Raw genomic sequence first — 22,475 nt, forward strand, 5'->3', positions numbered from 1 at the left:
AGAACATGCAAATGTAACATTTATTAAGTATTACATTTTATTTATATTATCCTTCAGTTCCATTAGGGATTACACAGTTTTTGTAGATCAGCCCAGGAACCTAACCACATGTAGATTACGTGGGGTGGGGGGGATATTTATAAGATTACAAACTGTTAAAATACAAGTCATTCATAAGTTAGAAACCACTTACATATGATCAAAGTGGCATTAATAAGTTGAATTTGGAAATATGCTTCCTCTCCCCTGAAACTTTAAGGTTGTCTACTCTGAGAATATGTCTTCTTCAAATTGAACATGTTTTTTTAGGTTTTTAGCATATGCAAAAACAAAATCATTTACAACTCTTCTGAAGGTGAATATTATAATCATGAACCGTTAAAATACAACCACCAGTACCACCAAACTAACAGATGAAAAGAATTCTTAGAGAAAAGCCGACGAGGACAACAGGCATCACAGCAGACTGTTTTCATTAATTGGGGACTTACCAGAACTTCTCATAACTGTCCCAAAGGCACAGAAAATTCATTGAGGGCTTTGTCCATGCCAACCTAAAGGCAAAACCAGGATGGCACAAACACATCACGATAAGGAGTAATAGTGACGTATCTATTTACCGATCAAAGCAGTACCAGATTTAAGTTATTTTTTTGGCACAACCGTATTTTGCTACATAACTAGCTAAACAACAGAAGTGTTATTTGGCCATTAATGTTGTTCATAGAATATGAAAAAAATCTGTTGAAATACATGGAACTATAAAAATAAGGGAAGTCATGAGAAACGAAAGTTTCCTTAAGAACAATTTGTCTTTAGATGACATTTTAAATGAATGTGAAAAATGTTCACAGAAGGTGAACAGTTCTCTGTCTGTAATTGATGATACTCAGCCAGCTGATGTGAAAGTCTGACGGGCTACGTCTCTCTTAAACATTATTATAAGCCTTGAGAAAAATATAAATTAAACAGAAGTAAAATTTTCTAGGTTTTTAATCCTATTGGGATATTTATCTTAGTGGTATATTTCCCAAAAGCAAACGTGCATCATTAATTTTAATGCTTCTTGAAATTCCCACGGAATTCCCAACAAGGAGACTTTTCTGCCAAGTAACAAAATTCAACATTTCTAAACGGCTTTTACAAACAATTGATAAGCTCACTGCAAATCATTCTTATATTTTTATAAAACCAAACTTTTTAAATATCAATATTGGCCAATGTTCCCTCAACCTAGCTCTGGCTAACAGATATACCTGGGAGTAAATTAAACATTTTAAGAGTGGTGGACATTTGCTCCTACAAATTAGTCTAAATCAAGGAAGACTTCAGGGTAATCACTTAGCAACTAATAAAACAACCCCTTGGGTATTATTATCCTTTACTTTTCACTGTTGACTAATGAATTTGAAACATAATCAAACTAGAGCAACCTTAAATGAATAAAAACTAAAACAAACAAAAAAATGTATTCCAAAAAGTTTAGTTCTTTTATTAATGAAATTGGTAATTTCTTCAAGTTTCTGGTGGGGTTGGTGGGGTAATCAACTGAAAGGTTTCTAAAAACTCTGCCCTTTTAATAAATATGAAGGAGAGAGAAAATGTGTGTGTGTGTGTGTGTGTGTGTGTGTGTAGGACTTGTGAATTTCAGGTTTACCAAGTTTGTGGAAAGGTTGACAAAATCTGCATAATCCTTGTTGATGAGCTCGACCATGGCTGTTTTAAAAGTTTATAATAGAGTTCCAGATCTCCTCTTAGTTCCTCCAGCTGGACACGATTCCTACAGTCAGACACAAAGTGATCGACATCGAAATCTTCCTGAAAACCAAACCAGAAAGAAAAAATGATTGCACTGATACCACATTTAACATAGAAAAATAAGATCAGAGAAAGAATAAGAGGCCGTATTACTGCAGGGGAACACACACAGGGACATCATGGGGTCTGCTCACTTCCTAAGACCATTCTCTCCAGTTGCCTAACTCTAGAGGCATTTTATTTCTTTAATTATACATTTCAAAGAGGCTCTTCTCAAAATAGAAACAGCTTTTTCTTCTTAATTTTAAAAGTAACAAATGTTCACTGTCAAACTTTCAACCAACCAAGAAATACTTATGTAAGAGAGAAAAAAAAAATCACCTACTCTCTAATGCTCTGCAGTTAAGCACTGTTAATATTTATTTTTTTTCACTATTTAACACAGCGATTCACATCCTTCCAGACTTTGTTTTGGTCTTTCTCTTTACTTTTTTTTTTTTTTTAAGATTTTATTTATTTGAGAGAGAGAGATGGAGAGAACAAGTGGGAGGAGAGGCAGAGTGAGAAGCCGGCTCTCTGATGAGCTGGGAGCCTGTTGCCAGGGTTCATTCCAAGACCCTAAAATCAAGATCTCAACCGAAGGCAGACGCTTAACTGACTGAGACACCCAGGTGCCCTAGTCTTTCTCTTTAAAATATAAATTACTTTTGGGGTGCCTGGCTGGTTCAGTGGGTTAAGGCCTCTGTTGTTAGCTCAGGTCATGATCCCAGGGTTATAGGTTCAAACCCCGCATTGGGCTTTATGCTCAGCAGGGAGCCTGCTTCCCTGTCTTTCTCTCTGCCTACTTGTGATCTCTGTCTAATAAATAAATAATTTTTTAAAAAATAAAATATCAATTACTTTTTAAAGAAACTGACATATAATGGACACATGTTAGTTTCAGGCATACAACATAAAAATTCCATATTTTTATCTTTTGTGAAATGATCACCCTAAGACTAGTTAACATCCATCACCAAACATACACATTTTTTTCTTGTGCTAAGAACTCTTAAGCTTTAGCAACTTTAAATATATAATAATATACGGCACCTGGGTAGCTCAGTGAGTTAAGGCCTCTGCCTTCGGCTCAGGTCATGATTCCAGGGTCCTTGGATCGAGCCCCACATCAGGCTCTTGAAAGACCCGCGGATCCCCTTACCCAAGAATTCAATACTGCCACAGGATGCAAACAGCAAGAGGTTCTTTATTGTAGCACGGGTGCCTGCGGGTGGTCAGCAGCTCCTGCTAGCTGAGCACCCCAGGCTGGAGTGGTGCAGGATTTTTATAGACAGGTACATACAAGTCCCGGATGGGACGGGGCCGATTGGCTGACAATTTGAACATTTGAAAAAGGGCATACTTGGTGTTAGTGGATTGGCTTTGGAAGACCCCCTGCGCGTGAAGAAAAAGGCGGGAAGGGGAAACAAAGAGGGGAAGTTAGACCTTATTACTCAGCAGAAAGACATCCTGTCTACGTGACTATGCAGCCCCCTGCCTACGTGACTAACGTGACTATGCGGCCCCCTGCCTATGTGGTCAGGTATTAGGCCATATTTTATGAGAAGGCTATTTTCAGGGAATGCCATATCTTGCTAAGAAACAGTTATTATGAAACTACCAGCTATCATTGTGTTGGGGGAGCCAAGCGGTTACAGAAAGGCAAAAGAGCAGTTAATTCATTATATCCTAAAAGCCAAGCAGTTACAGAAAAGCAAAAGACCGGTTAATTCATTTACACTTTGGGGAAAGGGTCTTTCACTCTCTCCTCAGCAGGGAGCCTGTTTCCTCCTCTCTCTTTGCCTGCCTCTCTTCCTACTTGTGATCTCTGTCAAATAAATAAATAAAATCTTAAAATATATATATATATATATATATATATATATATATATATATATATTATACTATGCAGCCATCAAAAGAAATGAAATCTTGCCATGTGCAATGACGTGGATGGAACTAGAGGGTATGCTGAGTGAAATAATCAGAGAAAGACAATTATCATACAATCACCCTTATATGAGGAATTTGAGAGGCAAAGTGGGGGGTGTGGGGGTAGGGAAGGAAAAATGAAACAAGATTGGATTCGGAGGGGGGCACCTGGGTGGCTCAGTGGGTTAAAGCCTCTGCCTTCGGCTCAGGTCATGATCACAGGGTCCTGGAATTGAGCCCCACATCGGGCTCTCTGCTCAACGGGGATCCTGCTTCCTCCTCTCTCTCTGCCTGCCACTCTGCCTACTTGTGTTTTCTGTCTGTCCAATAAATAAATAAAATCTTTAAAAAAAAAAGATTGGATTGGGAGGGAGACAAACCATAAGAGACTCTTAATCTCACAAAACAAACTGAGGGTTGCTGGGGGGAGGGGTGTAGGGAGAGGGTGGTGGGGTTGTGGACATTGGGGAAGGTATGTACTACAGTGAGTGCTGGGAAGTGTGTAAGCCTGACAATTCACAGACCTGTAACCCTGGGACTAATAATACATATTTCTAATAAAAAATAATAAAATTAATATACAATAATACACAGTATTATTTACTACAGTCACTATGATGTACATTACATCCCCAAGGCTTATCTTATTAACTGGAAGTTTATACCACTGGACCCCTTCATCTATTTCCTCCACAACCTCGCCTCTGGCAACCACCAATCTGTTCTCTATGACTTCATTTTGTTTTGTTTTTTAGATTCCACATGTGAGGGAGATCATACAGTATTTCTCTTTCTCTGTCTGACTTATTTCACTCAGCACAATATCCTCAAGGTCCATCCATGTTGTTGCAAATGGCAAGACTTCCTTCTTTTTATGGTTGAGTAATATTCCATCGTATACACACACATTTTCTTTATCCATTCACCCCGTTGGTGGACACTTTAGTTATTTCCAAGTCTTGGTTGTTGTAAATACTGTGATACTCACTACTGTGAGTGTGAGTCTTGCTGGCCGCTAGAGCCAGGTGATCTAGAGCTATACCCTGGGTAGCAACTGCAAACCTCGGGGCATCATACGAGCATTCAAGCTCCTTTCCAGGAGATACCAGAAAGCAGAAGCGAGGTAGAGGGACAGCGCAAAGATGGTACCCATCAGCTCCATCTTTGGAGAATACCTTACTAGGCTCCCAGATCCATGTGAAATTAGATGCCTGCCCCTCAGGGCTTTAAGATAAGCAAATGAGCCTCTTTCACAGAAATCTGAACCCATTTCAGTCTGCTGCTTCTGTGCTGAGTTCCAGGGTGGGTCAGTCTACTTGCGCGACTGCTTTAAGAACTGTTTTTCAGTTTGCTATAGCCTTGTGGGTCTCATGGGTGCAAGCTCTGATGGCTTTCAAAGCTGGATGTTTTGGGGTCTTGTCTCTTAGATGTACGTCTTGGAAGTTGGGGTGCCAGAAGTGGGGCTCAAACACTTTGCTCCTCAGGGAGAAGCCTGGGGTTTTGAGTACCCTCCCAATCCCAGGTCACTGTACCAGGGGTGGGGTTTATGGCAAGACTGATTCTTACTTCAACATAGGTTTTTTTCCTTACTCACCTAATGTGTAGGAGTCACTCAGCTAGTTGTAGGGTTTTTTCCACAGGAAAATTTTCCATATGGAGCTATAGATTCAGTGTGTATTTCATAGAAGAGATGAGTTCAAGATCCTCCTATGCCACCATCTTGAATGGAAACCCCAGACCTTCTCTATGTATGTGTGTACACACACATATGTGTACACACACACACACACACACACACACACGCTCTTCTAAACTATTTCCCAGCTAGGGGCACCTGGATGGCTCAGTGGGTTAAGCCTCTGCCTTCGGCTAAGGTCATATCTCAGGGTCCTGAGATCAAGCCTCACATCAGGCTCTCTGCTCAGCTGGGAGCCTACTTTCCCCCCTCTCTCTGCCTGTCTCTCTGCCTCCTTGTGACCTCTCTCTCTGTCAAATAAATAAATAAAATCTTAAAAAAGAATAAAAAAATAAAAAATAAAAACCCATTCTATTAAAAAAATTTCCCATCTAAAAATATAACTTGAATGTCTTTATGTAAAACACATACATTTCTATTAATATTTTATGTGCATGCTGAGTGTCCCATTGAACAGATGTTCCAAATCTTTCATAACCTATTTCCAAGTATTGGTCTCACAGGATTAGCTATCCTGTGTTTCCCCTTTACAATTCTGTGATACCCGGGTAGGCTTATATGCTTAGAGGCAATAAATTACTATCTGCTTCCCCTGTGACTCTGCTACTCCATGACCTGTTTAGTCAGCAAGAATCAAATGTGATGATTCCCAAACTAGTTAAGGATACCTACACTTACTTCGTAATTATACAGCTTCATTAAACACTATGTAAACCAACAAAATATGACTGCAAAAAAAAATCACTGTTCTTTTGAAAACTAACACAGCTACTTTGGAAAGGTTTGATACAAAGAAATCAATAAGAAAATTTATGCTAAGTTAGGTATGGGTGAGATGACCAAGTACCAGGCAGGGAGGGAGTGATCACAGGATTCTCACTCAATTCAGTTAAAGAAACTGAAACTGAATGCAAAAAAAGACAACATAGAAAGCTTTTTTAAAAAAGATTCTTTTTATTTATTTGAGACACAGACAGACAGTATGAGCAGGGAAAGGGGCAATGGGAGAAGGAGATTCCCTGCTGAACAGGGAGTCCAATGCGGGACTCCATCCCAGGACTCTGAGGTCATGACCTGAACCGAAGGTAGATGCCTAACCTATTGAGCAACCCAAGTGCTGTGATAACTCAGAAATCTAATCTGCAGGCCAGTTTCCAGAGAAAAGACCTGGCACTGTTTCAATGGAGAATAAATGTACATATATTTTTTCCAAATAAAATGCTAAAAACTGTATGAACCATTCCCTAAGAGTACTTGTTTAAACTGACTTTTTTAGTTAATCAACCAAAGACTGACCCTGCTAGTGTCAGAGAGAAGGATTTCATACCAAACCGTAATTTCACAGTCATCTACAGAAAGCCACCTGCTTCTTACACTGGTGACCAAATTAGCCTGGACCTTTCTCTCCTGAGACCATCTCAGACCTTACATCATAGTTATGTAGTACATCACGGGAGGGGGTCTCGGTTCATAATCCTGGCCATCCTACTCACCAACTGTATACCTTTAGGTCGATCACTTTCCCTGCCTCAGCTACACATTGTTGAAGTTCTTGAACTTCATGATGGCATTCTAAATTGTATAACTGGGGTGCCTATGTGGCTCAGTTGGTTAAGCATCTGCCTTTGGCTCAGGTCATGATCCCAATCTCTTGGGTTTGAGTTCCACATCAGGCGCTCTGCTGAGCAAGGAGCCTGCTTCTCCCTCTGTCCCTTCCTCCTGCTCCTGCACTCTCTCACTCTCAAATAAAATCTTAAATAAATAAATAAATCATATAACTTAGCCTCAGTGAACAAATGCTATTAGGTAATATTAGTACTCAACTTACCATTTATGCATTTGTTCTCAGATAAACAAAAGTTGCATAACACATGACTAAATAACTCAGAACATCTGTGAATACTGGGTTAGGCAGCGTTTGCTGTGAAAAGCAAACTCAAACTCACAGTGCCATAATAGAGACCCATTTCACTTAACCAAGAATGGTTTTACTACTTTAGGAATGGTTTTACTTTATAGTGTAGATTTCCCAAGTATTCAAAAAGAAAGTATTTACAACCCATACATTTACGGTCAACTGATTTTTCACAAGGATGCCAAGACCATTTAATGGGGGGAAAAACAGTCTTTTCGAGTGCCTACTACTGGGACAAGTGAATATCTACATGCAAAAGAATGAACTTGGAATAGCAACGTCACACATACACAAAAATATAACTCAAAATGGATCAAAGATTTAAATGTAAGAGCAAAAACTGTAACACTCAGAGAAAACAGGTGAAAATCTGTATGACTTTGGATCAGGAAAAGCTTTCTTAGACATGATACACAAAGCAATAAGAAATATTAGATAAGCTGAACTTGATCAAAATAAAAACTTTCATGTGTCAAAGGACACTATGGAGAACGTGAAAAGACAACCCACAGAATGGGAGAGAGTATCTGCAAATCATTTGTCTGACAAGGACCTAATAACCAGAATATGCAAATATACTCTTAGAACTCAACAACAAAAAGACAAATAACCTAATTTAAAAACAAGCCAAAGACTTTTGAATAGACATTTCTCCAAAGATGATACACAGACGGTCAAGAGCACATGTCGGGATGTTTGACATCCTTAGTCATTGGGGAAATGCGAATCAAAAGCACATGCAGATGCCACGTCACACCCACTAGGACAACTATGGTAAAATAAGAAAAAGAAAAAGAAAAAAAAAAGAAGAAAAGTGCTGGCAAGAAGGCGGAGAAGCTGGAACCCTCCTGTATTGTCTGTGAGAATTTAAAATAGTGTGGCTAAGGCAGCAAACAGCTCGGTAGCTCCTCAAGAAGTTACACACGTACAATTACCCAGCAGTTCTACGTCTAGGGGTATGACACCGACAGAACTGACAACAGATGTTCCTGCCACAACCTGTACATGAATGTTCACAGCAGTGCTGCTCGTAACAGCCAAAAGAGTATATACCCAACGTCCATCAATGATGAATGGATACATAAAATGTGGAAGAGCCTCTTACACAACCATAAAAAGGAATAAACTGTTACATGCTACAACACGAGTGAAGTCTGAAAACATTCTACTCTCAGGTTAAAGGAAGCCAGACACAAAAGGTCACGTGTTATACAATTCCACTGATATGAGATGTTCCAGAAAAGGCAAATCCATAAAAACAGAAAGTAGATTCATGATTGCCAGGGAATAAGGGGAGGGGAGAATTGGAACTAAGAGGTTTATTTTTCGGGTGATGGAACCATTCTGGAAGTGACGTATGTACTATATATACAGTAAATATACTAAAAACCAGAGAAGAGTACACTTTAAAATGGCAACTATTATGCTTTGTGAATTATATTTTGATGAAAAATGAAACAACTTAAATATCAACAAGGTAAATGCTAGGATACATTAAAAAAAATCCAAAGTAACACTAATCACAGGAACAATGGCGTAGCTACATGAATTTCAGACAAAGGAGATTTCAGAGAAGGAAAATTATCAGGCATGAAGAGCAGCATTACATAATGATAAAGAAATCGACTGACCGAGAAGACACAATTATCCTTAACGTATGTGTGCCTGATCAACACAGGTGAGACACAACCTAACAGAACTGCAGAGAGAAATATACAATTCCATTATCACAGCTGGTGACTTCAACACTTCTCCATCATTAATGGGCCGATCCAGCAGCAGGGCAACAAGGATCTGGGATCTGACAGCTGTGGACATTCAGTCCAGACATGGCACACTTAACACCACCATCAATTACCATACAACAGATGTACACAGACAATTTTGCCCAGTAATAGTGCAACACACATTCTTCTTAAGCTCACATGGAACACTCATCAAGACAGAATAATTCTGGGCCACAAAACACAACAAATTTTTAAAAATAAAAATTATACCAAGTATGTTCTCAGACCGCAATGGAATCAAAAATCAGTAACATAAGATAGCTGAAGAAGTCCAAAATACATGGAGATTAAATGACACACTTCTAAATGACAGGAGACCAGTCTCAACAAAATACAATGTAGCAAAATGTGTGGAATGCTGCTTAAAGGGAAAATACAGTACTGAATGCAAATATTAGAAAAAAAAAGATTAAAGTCAATAATCTTAGCTTCCATTTTAGGCAACAACAACAAAATCAAATCTAAAGTAAGGAGGGGCTCCTGGGTGGTTCAGTTGGTTAATCATCTGCCTTTGGCTCAGGACATGGTCCTAGGGTCCTGGGACAGAGCCCTGCATCAGAGCTTCCTGCTCAGGGAGGCTGCTTCTCTGACTCCCGTTCCTCCTGCCTGTGTTCCATCTCTCACTGACTCTCTCTGTGTCAAATAAAATCATTAAAAAAAAACCCTAAAGGAAGTAGAAAAAAATAAAAATTAGAGTAGAAATCACTGTAATTAAAACCAGGATTTTTTTTTTTAATCAATAAACCCCAAGTCTGTTTCTTTGAAAACATCAATAAAACAGATACACCCTTAGCCAGGCAAACAAAGAAAAAAAGGTAGAAGACATAAATTACTAATATCAGATGAAAGAAACAATCCCAATCACTGTAAATTCACCCAAACATTTATGGAATACTACACAATTCTCTAAAATCTCTTCCAGAAAGTAAAACTAGAAGGAATACTTCCTAAATCATTCTAGGAGATCATTATTACCCTGACACCAAAACCAATACTACAAGAAAAGAAACTATAAACTAGTATCTCTCATGAACACAGACACAAAAATCTTCAACAAAAATTAGCAAATAAAAGCAAACACTATATTAAAAAAATTATACACCAGGTTCATGTAGGATTTATTCCAGGTATGCAACATTAGAAAATCAATGTGATCCATCATATCAACAGAAAAAAAATCACATGATCATATCAATGAAGGGAGGAAAAAAAACATTTAACAAAATCCACACCTCTTCATTATTAACCCTCAGGAAACTAGGAATAGGAGGACTTCCTCAACTAGATAAAGAATATCTCCAAAAATCCACAGCTAACATGATATTAATACTGAGAAAATAGAAGACAGGGAATCAAGGCAAGGATGTCCCTCCTACTACTACTATTCAATACTATACTGGAAGGTCAAACTAATGAAATAAGGTAAGAAAAGGAAACAAAAGGTATACAACCTGGGAAAGAATAAAACTTTGTTCACAGATGACATGACTGTCTACAGAAAATACAAAGACTTCATACCCCACACCCACACCCTCCTGAAACTAGTCAAGTGATTATAGCAAGTCTGCACAATACACAGTTAAAATACAGAAGTCAATTGCTTTCCAATGATGTATCAGACAAAGGGCCAGTATTCAAAATTTATAAAGAATTTATCAAACTCAACATCCAAAAAACAAAAAAATCCAGTCAAGAAATGGACAGAAGACATGAACAGACCAAAGAAGACATCCAAATGGCCAACAGACACATGAAAAAGAGCTCCACATCACTCAGCATCAGGGAAATACAAATCAAAACCACAATGAGACACCACCTTACATCAGTCAAAATGGCTAAAATTAACAAGTCAGAAAACAACAGATGTTGGCGAGGATGTGGAGAAAGGGGAATCCTCCTACACTGTTGGTGGGAATGCAACTCTGGAAAACAGTATGGAGGCTCCTCAAAAAGTTAAAAATGTAACAACCCAACGACTTAGCAATTGCCCTATTAGATGTTTATCCAAAGTACACAAAGTGATTTGAAGGGGCAAAAGCACCCCAATGTTTATAGTCAAACTATTGAAAGAGCCCAGATGTCCATCAACAGATGAATGGATAAAGAAGATGTGGTATACATACACACACACACACACACACACACACTCACACACACACACACACACACACACACACATTACTCAGCCATCAAAAAGAACAAAATCTTGCCATTTGCAAGGACATGGATGGAACTAGATAGATAAATACCATATATTTTCAGTCACATGTGGAACTTAAGAAACAACAGATGAATATAGGAGAAGGGAAGGAAAAATAGAAACAGACAGGGAGGCAAATCACAAGAGACTTAACTACAGGAAACAAACTGAGGGTTACTGGAGAGGGGAAAGTTGGGGTAACTGGGTGAGGGGTATTAAGGGGGGCACTTGTTGGGATGAGCTCTGGGTGTTGTATGCAACCAATGAATCACGAAATTCTAACCATGAAACTAAAAGTACACTATATGTTAACGAGATTGAATTTTAATTAAAAAATTTAAAAAGTCAATTGCTTTCGTATATACCAGCAATGTACAAGTGGAATTTGAAGTTAAAAACACAAGACCATTTACATTGGCATACCCCCAAAAATTAATACTTAGGTGCAAATCTAACAAAATATGCACAAGATCTATATGAGAAAAAGTATAAAATTCTGATGAAAAATAACAAGCAAGGTAAGATGTGAAGTGGAAAGAAAGTCCATAATCTTGGGTAAGAACACTCAATACTGTTAAGAGGTCAGTTCTTCCCAAACTGATCGACAGACTCAATGCAATCCCAATCAAAATGCCAGGAAGTTATTCTGTGGATACCAACATGTTGACTCTAAAATTTGGATGGAAAACTGGAAAACCAAGAGTCCCAGAGTAGTCAACAAAATATTAAAGAGGGGGAAAAAAAGGAAATTGAGGATTGCCACCACCCAATCTCAAGACTTACTATTAAAGCTATAGTGATTAAGACAGAAGGTGCCTGGCAAAATAGACAGGTGCTTGGAACAGAGTGGAGAGCCCAGAACAACATCCACACACACAGGCAAAGGCAACTCAATGGCAAGGACAGTCTTCAACAAATGGAACCGAACAATGGGACATTGATAAGACAAAACAAACAAATGAAAAGAATAAAAACAAACTTTTCACACCTTTCACAAAACCTAAACATAAAATGCAAAACTTCTTAAAGATGACATAAGAAAAAATGTAGGGATCCTTAGATTTGGCAATGACTTTTCAGATATAAAACCAAAAGCATGATCTACGAAAGAAAAAAATGGATGAGAGGGACTTTGTTAAAATTAAACTTCTCTGTAAAAGACACTGTTAAGAGAATGAAAAGACAGGACGCCTGGGTGGCTCAGTTGGTTAAGCAGCTGCCTTCGGCTCAGGTCATGATACCAGCGTCCTGGGATCGAGTCCCACTTCGGGATCCTTGCTCCGCAGGGAGCCAGCTTCACCCGCTGACTCTGCCTTCCACTGTCTGCCTGTGCTCACTCTCGCTCGCTCTCTCTCTGACAAATAAATAAATAAAATCTTAAAAAAAAAGAGAGAGAGAGAGAGAGAATGAAAAGACCAGTCACAGAGTAGAGAAAATATTTGCAAAACACATCCATGGTAAAGGACTTAAAATAAGAAATATAATATAAAGATGTCTTAGTAGCAACAAGAAATCAAACCTAATTTAAAAATGTGAAGAGAGCGGTGGCTAGGAAACCCAGTCAGTTAAGCATCTGCCTTTAGCTCAGGTCCTGGGACTGAACCCCACACTGGGCCCCCGGCAGAGAGGAGCCTGCTTTTTTCCCTCTACCGCTGCCTGCTGCTACCTCTCCGTGTGCTTGTGCTGTTAATAAATAAATAGAATCTTTAAAAAAGAAAAAAAAGGATCTGAAAAGATGCTCAACTTTGTATGTCATTAAGAAATTGCAAATTTAAACAAGGTACTATTACATATCACGTAGAATATAAAAAATCCAAAGCACTAGTAATACCAAATGCTAGCAAGGATGTGGGACAACTGAACTCTCATTCACTGTTTGGTCAGAATGCAAAATGGGAGGCACTGTGTGAGACAGCTTGGCAGTTTCTCACAGAACTAAACACATTCTCACTATAAGATCAGTAATTGTGCTCCTTTGTATTTACCCAAAAGAGCTTAAAACTAGTGTCCACACAAAAACCTGCACACGGATTTTTACAGCAGCTTTATTCTCTGAAGTGCCAAAACTTGGAAGCAATCCAATCTCCTTCAGTAGGTGAACAGGTACACTGTGCCACACCCACACAATGGATTATTCGACAATTAAAAGATGAATTATTAAGCCACAAGACTTCGAAGAACCTTAAATGCATATTGCTAAGTGAAAGACCAGTCTCAAAGGCTAAATACTATATGATTCCAACTCTATGGCATTCTGGAAAAGGTAAAAATTAACCAACATTTTTATTTTTATTTATTTTTTAGGTCATCTCTATGCCCAATGTGGTGGCTAGAACTCACAACCCCGAGATCAAGAGTCAGATGCCCTAGCAACTAAGCCAGCCAGGTGCCTCTGAAAAGGTAAAACTCTAGACAGTCAAAAGATCCCAGGCTGAGGGGTGAGCGAGGAGGGTGCAGAGAGAGAAGAAACAAATAGATGAGGTACAGGGGTTTTCAAGGCAATGAAACTAGGCTGTAAGATACCAACAGTAGGTAAATAACATTATACATTTGTCAAAACCCACAGAACTCTAGAAAGAGGAGTGAACCCTAATGTAAACCATGGATTTTAATTAATACTGTATCAATGCTGGTTCATCAGTTGTAACACATGTACCACAACAATGTAATACATTAATAATAGGAGATAGTGAAGTTAGAAGAAAAATATCTTCTCTTTGTACTCAGGGGTATTTCCTATCTGAACCCAGTTCAAGTACAAATCCCCCAAAAGGCCAGAAGTTGGGAGATCACAAGAGGTGTTGGAACACAGGAAAATAAATGAGCAAACCAGACAAGCTGAAGGTAATTAAGAACCATTAACCATGAGAGAAGCAGTGACATCACTCAAAATTAAAACCAAGTAGAGTTTAAAAGTTTAGCTACTTTACTAACTAGCTGCAATCAGGGATGGCAAACAAAGACTAATTCAAAGTAACCTGGGAATTAATCATTTAAAACTTACCAATAATCTGAAATTAGTAGCTTTAATGCTATGAAAATTACATGGAATTTGGAAAGATTGAAGTTCTTTAAGCTGCCAAGAAGTAAAACACTCCTTCCCAGATACATGGACTTATGAAATCACTATATACTATCTCCACGAGAACAGAATCCCCCAGAACCATCACTCTGTAATGATGAGAAGTACTAAGAGGGCATATGAAATTTATGAGCTCTGCCCTGAAACATGTCCCATTTCATCGAGACAAAAAACCAAAATAGTTAAGCACTAATCTGCACACTACAGAGGGGTTGAAAGACATAGAAAGTTTGTGTGCGCTCACGTATGTGTGTGTTTCCAACCATTCTTGAAAACAATGGACAACAGAGATGAATAAATGTCCCTGTATGTCCCATAAATATTCCTCAAATATTTATCATGCAACTCCAGCTCTGTTCTAAGACCTGGGGACATAGTCATGAAAAGAAAAGACAAGGTCTCTGCTTTTAAGGAGCAGATATTCTAATGCAGAAATGAGAAAATAAATATGTAAACAAACATTATATTAATGAACAGTGATCAAATAGTGATTAATGAATAGTGATCACAGCTAAAAAGAAAACAGGACACAGTAAGGGTCTGAGTGACAAATGGGATGTATTTTAACTTGGATGAACCAGGAAATATAGAACAATGAGTTGAATCCAAATGACACAAAGGATCTAGCCACAGGAAGTGTGGGAAGAGTGTTCCTGCCCAAGGTATCAGCATGTATACAAAAATGTCCTTGGAGCTCTTCCCTCCAGCCCCTGCTCTCAAATCTCTGACCCAGCTAGGTGGGGACATAATCTAGGACTTGTGTCTCCCAAAACTCATTCTAAATCTTTGTTCGGTGACTAAATTATTCAAGCTTGAGAAATTAAAAACATAGGCTAACAAGATCTTCCCACCATCTACAGAGAGATCATCTTAAAAGCATCATGAAATAGTAACACTGAAATTCTAAAAAACTTCTGTTCTAACATTTTAATCAATTTTATATCAAACTCCTTTGTTGAATTTATATACCCATTTGACATATTTATGAAGAGACAAAAAAAAAAAACCCTACATTCTGTAAATGTATTTATCCATCTAACAAATATTTGAGTACCTAATTATACTCTGTTCCAGCTGATTTCTTCTCTTTATCTCTTTTTTCCCCTCAATTTAACACCAATCATAATCTATGTAGGCTTTTAGTTCGCTTTTCAAAATTAATTTCTTCAGCTATTTAAAGGAATTATCTAGTGCTAGAGTTCTCAACACTGGTCACACATTAGAATCACTTAAGGAAGTTTTTTTTTTAAGATTTTATTTATTTATTTGACACACAGAGAGATCACAAGTAGGCAGAGAGGGAGGGAATCATGCTCCATGCTGAGCAGAGTGTCCCATGCAGGGCTCCATCCCAGGACCCTGAGACCATGACCTGAGCTGAAGGCAGAAGCTTAACCCTCTGAGCCACTAAGGCAGCCCCTCACCTGAGGAACTTAAAAACAAAAAGCCCGGGGCGCCTGGGTGGCTCAGTGGGTTAAGCCTCTACCTTCGGCTCAGGTCATGATCCCAGGGGCCTGGGATCGAGTCCCGCATGGGGCTCTCTGCTCAGCAGGGAGCCTGCTTCTCCTCATCTCTCTCTCTGTCTGTCTCTCTGCCTATTTGTGATCTCTCTCTCTGTCAAATAAATAAATAAAATCTTAAAAAAAAAAAAAGCCCAAAAGGCACCTGGCTCGTTCAGTCACTGGAGCGTGCAGGTCTTGATCTCAGGGTTGTGAGTTCAAGTCCCATGTTGGGTATAGAGATTACTTAAAAAAAAACAAAAAAAGAAAGAAAGAGCCCAAGCCCCAGTTTGTGATTAATTTGTTTAAATGTTTCAAGAAATTTGATGCTAAATGTTATAAGACTAGTTAAATAACAAAAAGATATATTTACATAAGACTTCTTGCTCTCAAATTTTGAACAAAGAACTTACTAATAATCAATAACTTAGTAGGCCAACATTTTATTTAAATGAGTTTTATGGTACTACAAAGAGTGAATTAGAAAATCAAAAGCAAGGAGAAATGGGCATGGTGTGAACATGGGGAAGCAAGAGAAAGCAAGAAAGTATGTGACCTGGAAGCGAATGCTTACTTCTGAGATCCTTCTCCGAGAGAAGGACAGATTAAAACCTAAAAAGAAAGAAAGAAGGATCCCTTGCACTCAAGGAAAGAGAAGTCCCCCAACATCCCTCCTGCTTTTTCCAATATAAACACACAGCTGGGCCGACTTACCACATCCTGGTTGGTACCGACTTTATCAACTTTTCTATTTAGGCCAAACTTCACCGGTCAATGATGGACGGGCTGTGTGCCAAGTGTACCAGTTGTACAACTGACTGTGTAATGGCTGAAACTGAGAAACCGGGGTGAAAGTATCAAGAGGCTCTAAGGATTGCAAAAGAGCCAAGATTCAAACGATTACCACGTACACACAAGACAAACTATGCAGATGACTGCTCAGTACGGAAGTAATTCAGAGTGTTACACTGTGGCATCAGCTGACCCAGACCCAGAAGATTGCTGAAGTTCCCATCATGGACATCTCTAACCATATAGATGACACTGAGCAAATGCCAGATGATGATGGAGCCCCTCACTCCTATGTCTTAATAGAGTTCCTCAGCTCTCCTTTACCAACTTTTCCTGTTGCCAGTTCATACAAGCAATTCTCCTTACCCAGTTCCTCTGTTCTGAGCTAAGGCTAAAGACACTCATTTTTTTATGTTTTGAAACTGATTATCTTGTACCATTTTACTTTTTGTTGCATCTTTTTATAAATCAGATGACCGCTCACAAGACAAAAAAAAAAAAAAAAAAAAAAAAAGGAATGGAAAAGATCAAAAGGGAGGACAACAACAACAAAAAAACAGTTCTTTTTTTGCCGGGAACCCTTCTTACAAGTGCCAATCAGATAAACTATATGTGATGTTACATCGTCACAACTCCTCTATCATCAGGGAAAGTAGTTCACATAAGAAAATATCTCTATAAAATGAGTTCCAGGCTTACATTCCATATTTGGCTAATTAGAATTTCATTACGATGTCTGTCTCAAACTGATGCGGAAGAGAATGGAATCTTGTCATCAAGACGTGACAACGAACTAAGAACCCACAGGGTAAGCACTCAGCTCCTGTGATACGAAGACAGCTCCTGGGGATGAGTGACCCTGGGCAACAGTGGCTGACCTGCAGGCCTGCGGCTATCTGCCGTCTGTCACTCTTCCCTCTTCCTCCCTCCTCTGTCAGCTGCTATCTCCAGCCGCCGTCAACAAAGTCCACCTCAAACAGCCATCACTTCCCTCTGGTCCCATTTACCGTAGCTAAGCTCCAGGCCAGGCATCCAGATCACCAGCCCTGTGGGAACTTCTTCTAAGGTAAGAGGTGGCCCTATTGGTGAAATGCAGGTGCCAAGGCATGTGGACATTGTGCCATCTTCTGGGCTATTCTTAATGTTCTGATTGTCCCACTTCCCTCAGTTCCCACCTGTGGCCTCTGGAAAGGAACATATTACAGTAGGATTTCCAAGGACTGATGCGTGGGGGTCAGGAGATCTGGCCTGTGATTGGCCCCAACTAGTTGTGTGGCTTTAAAGGAAGTCATCACACCTCAGGCCTCAGTTTCCTTATCTGCAAGCCAGGATGGACTGGAGTCTTTTCAGAGGAGCCGGCAAAGATCACATAGATAAGCACCACCTCATTATACTAACAAGCAAACAGAAGGCCGGAGGCGAGTGATTTGCCCCAAGTCAGACATAAGCAGGCAGAGAGCAGAGCCGAGGATGGGACCCACATCTGCAAGTCACAGCTAATCAGCCAGCACAGTACAAACAGATCTGAGCAGCTGCTCATTCTTCCCCTTTTCCGTTTTGTCCATCAGAATGCATGCTCCCTGCAAACAAGGACACACAGGACCTGCTGCCTGTCTCAAAATTCCCAGTTCACCCAATTAGAACAGGGAGGAGCCTCAAGGACTTACCCCCCCACCCCCACACACGGTTCTTTTACCTATGGAACATGAGGGTACATACATTCACCGTCCAGAGGGCTCCTGCCTTCACTTCTCATGGAAAAGGTCTTCATGTACCTACCCAGGGTGCCAACGAAGCCACAAGTTCCAGAGAGGAACTGACACAGAGAAGTTCGAAGGAGGCAGACTGGCTCAGCACAGAAACAAACTGTCTACCAAGGAAAACTACCCCATGGGGGACTGATTCTCTTTGAAATACGTTTGAGTGCGTGGGAAAATGGGTTTTCAAGAGCTGGTGGACTGACCAGTCACCTGGTACATACAAGATCACAACCGCATTCTGACAAGAGTGGCTTGCCTGCAGTGTAGACCAGGGGCCAGAAAGACAAGGAAGGCGCATGGAGACTGGGTGAGAAGCTTCTACGGTGTGATGGCAAGGGCGCACTGCAAAGGTACGAGAAGAGATGGAAAGATGTATATGGACTCAAGAGGTTTAGGAAGCGAAATCCACAGGACTTGGTGTGACAGACTAGATTTTGGAAAGGTGACAGAGTAGGAGTTGACTTCTGGTTTCCCGACTCCAGGCTAAACAGATGAAGTGTTTACTGAGAGAGGCAATAGAATAAGAAAGGTGGTTTTCAGTGGAGGAGGTGCTCATGAATTCCATCTTGAACCTGATGAGTCTGAGGGGCCACAGACACATCCAAAAAGAAAGGTCAGCAAGTCCAATACACAGAACTGGTGCTCAGGAGGCGTGTGGGCCAGAGACAGGAATCTGCCTTACCTGCTGATAGGTGGTCATGAAGCTGCACAAAAGGTCATCTAGGGAAAGAAAGGAACACGGGGCTGAGCCCATAATTAGAATTCAGTGGCTACCAGGAGCATGACTTTGCACAGGAGACACATCAGAGAGGTAGAAGAAAGACAGGAAGCAATGCAGAGCATTTGGTCTACTGCGATGTCGAGTAAGGAGACAGAGAAAGGTCGGGTACGCTGACTTAGAAACAGTTTTGGTAAGAACTCTTTAGTGGAACGACAGGGCCTGAAGGGTGGAAGGTGGGAAAGTCAAGTCAACCCCTGAGCACTGGCTGTGATGCGCGACAGTGACAGGACAATACCTAGAGGTGGGGCAGTCAAGTGGGAGAGAATCAAACAGGAGCGCATGATGGGAAGGAGTGCAGGGGAGAGGATCCTCGCAGGCTCCTGGAAGGGCGGGAGGGCATGGACTCCGAGCCAGAGTGGAGACTGAACCCGAGGAGGAAGGAGAGCACCTCCCCTTACCAGGCGAGGAGGAGAAGGGGATAAATACAAGAATGGGATCATGAGCAGCAGGATGGAGGAGGTCCCGTGGGATGGCTGCTAATTTTTCTGTACGACTGGAGATGAAGTCATATGTTGAGATGGAAGAGGAAGGCTACATGTGATGTCAATAGCACACTCATGTAAATGGTCTAATTTATCTGTTATGCCACTTTCTCCCCCTACTACCAATACCTTATGTCCTGCTCATCTATTATTTGGCTGTCAACCCAAAGGATTTTCATATTTCTAAGCCGACAAAGTATGATGTTGCCAGTGCCTCTGCCCCAGGTGACCGTTCCCCATCTGCCATTCCTGCACATTGATCACCTACCTCTTTTGCATACCTTTCCCCTTCTATTTCTCATTAGATCCCATAAACATGACTTTTTAAGTAGTCTCCTGCCACCAGTCAGCTCGAACTCAACAGATATGACCATGCAACTTCCTGCTGTAAACCTGACTGCAGCTCTACCGTGAAGACTGCATCAACGTGGACCCCTCAATGTATGCAGTGTCCAAGGTGCAACCCGCAGCCCCACCCCATCTCCCTTTCTACCATCTCAGTCTCATTCCAAAATGTGCCAAACAACACACCTATGTAGAAATACAACCCCAACAGCAAGCTCTCCACTCATTTCTGCCTCGGAACTGTAACTTAACAAAACATCTCTCTGACGGAAACACAAATTGCATATAACCTTTATCTCCAGCTCCCACATAGAAGATCAATACCACTTTACACAGAACAGCTGTTTCATGTATTTTCCTTCTATGTATGAAGGGGTCACGTTCATTAACACTACAAATTGTACATTATATTCAGAAATGTCAGAGCCTTGAAAGAATATGGAATTGCTGGCATTCTAGCCACTTTCCCAGTTTGCTCTCTTCCTACCTCTAAGTCCTACTTTAGAACTGCTATTTTGAGATTTCTATTTTCCGAAGCTGCTTTGACCAAAGGCATTCTGTCAGCTCAGAGTGAGAAAGATGGCGGGGCGAGGAAGTGCGAGAAAATGCTAGTGTTAGGCCCAAAGAAAGCCTGACGAAGTCCAAAGACAGACAAGCTAAACAGACTTCCGTGCTTTGAGATTCTTTAAGTCTGTGTGTGTGCCTTTTCTTCTTCCAATGACCTCTCTCCTCATCACGTGTCCTTCGTTAACAAAAGGTTTCTGGATCCGAGAATTCACTCTGTGCTCTCCTTCAGACACTCCATTCAATTTACACCTTTTATTACAGTGGCTTAATATCACCATACAAGAACAAGAGTACAATATACCTTCGTCTAGGCATCCCTACATATTAAAAATGTTATGGCCACACCGCAGAGGATCCAGACATAAGCACTTTTAAAGCCAGAGTTTGGGAGATGTGATCTGAATGCAAGTATCAAAAAGGAACTAGCTGGTTAACCCAAAAAAGAAAAAAACATATTATGACTTGAAGCCATAAAAAAGTAAGAAATTCAAACTCTTTTCAGAATTTTAGGTACCTACAGAGCCAAAACTTTTTAACACTGAAACTAGCTACTAAATCCCAATCCTTAGAAATTAAACATATACGTTTTGATAGTTTAAGTACAGACCCAGAGGGATACAGAAAACAGATAAGGCTCCTCCTGGCTCTGATTCAAACCTTGGGACATTTTCAAGGCTATGTCTGATGAACCTTTCCTGTCAGTAAAGTCTTTTCAGTTTAAATTTCTATTCTGTAAGTTTATGTCCTACTGCCAGCTTCAGGCTACCTCACCAAGAGAAGTAGGGCAACTTTAGAAAAGGAGCTTGGTATGCTTTGTAGTACTGGACCAGAACCAGTAAGGACAGTGCAGTCTTTCAGATTTCTCATTCCGGGAGCTTAAGACGAAAGTCAGGCATAAACGTTAGGTTAAGTGCCTTTTTGACCCAATTCCTGGTAAGTACGTGTGTTCAGAGATGTGTTCAACGCACAGTCGCTCAGCTTCTAGGCACAAGGCACTGGGAGGCTTCTGTCAGGCCGGGGGAGCGGCGGTCTGACTGTGCCGCACAGTACCAGAGGCGGGTCCTACGGGTCCGGGGCTTTTACGTTTAGCTCAAAACCACTTGCCCTGAACTTTCAGGCCTTTTCATTCAATGTGCACGATTTCACAGGAGTGCTTTCTCCAGGCTGCACCTAGCCCACCCGAGGCCAAGAGACTCACTGTGAAGTGCAGTGAGGTCCCCGCCGAGGACCCGTCTGGGGCGGGGATAGCCCAGGAAGCCCGCAGGAGAAGCCCGAGGAGAGGCCCCGGAGGGCCAAGGAGGGCAGGCCACCCTCGGCCTGGCTCCGGGGAGCAGAGCCCAGGCGTGCACCTTCATGAACTCGTCCTTGTCGAAGCAGAGCGAGTCCGGCCCCTTGGGCAGGTTCATCTTACTTCTCTCCATCCCGCCGACCGCCGCCTCTCAACACCGACACTCCAGCGAGGAGGAAAGGTAGGAGGCTGCGCTCCCCGACGCGGTGAAGCCACTGCGTTTCCACCGCACAGAAGGCACCGCTTCCTCCAACATGGCAGCAACCCGCCCGGCCAATGAAAGACGTCGCGGCAGGCCCGCCTCTGCCTGCCTCCGCCAAGAGAGGCGCGGGGGCCCTACCGTCGAGCCAGCAGGTGATGCTGCTCCCATGCGGCGGAGGGCAACACTACAACCTCGCCTATGTTTCTGCAGGGCAGCCCCGACGCTGTTGATGCCCGGTGAGCGGGAGAAGGGAGGGCGGGGAGGGTCAGGGGCGCTCCCTCCCCACCTCGCCCTTTCCCTAGGAAAATCGGCCTGTGAGCCTCTTCCAGGACCTTCTCCCGAGATTGTCC

General features: G+C 41.2%; 1 long non-coding RNA gene across 1 annotated transcript; it reads right to left on the reverse strand.

Annotated features, from left to right (window-relative positions):
* Window positions 1-1,467: 1,467 nt before the first annotated feature.
* LOC131813833 (uncharacterized) lies at window positions 1,468-22,121 on the reverse strand. The gene is made up of 2 exons (XR_009346995.1): window positions 21,985-22,121; window positions 1,468-1,818 (listed from the first exon to the last, which is right to left on the reverse strand). It is a non-coding gene; the product is annotated as an uncharacterized LOC131813833 (long non-coding RNA).
* Between the last annotated feature and the right edge of the window lie 354 nt (window positions 22,122-22,475).

The sequence above is a fragment of the Mustela lutreola genome, chromosome 13, assembly GCF_030435805.1.
Source record: "Mustela lutreola isolate mMusLut2 chromosome 13, mMusLut2.pri, whole genome shotgun sequence".
Taxonomy (NCBI): Eukaryota; Metazoa; Chordata; class Mammalia; order Carnivora; family Mustelidae; genus Mustela; species Mustela lutreola.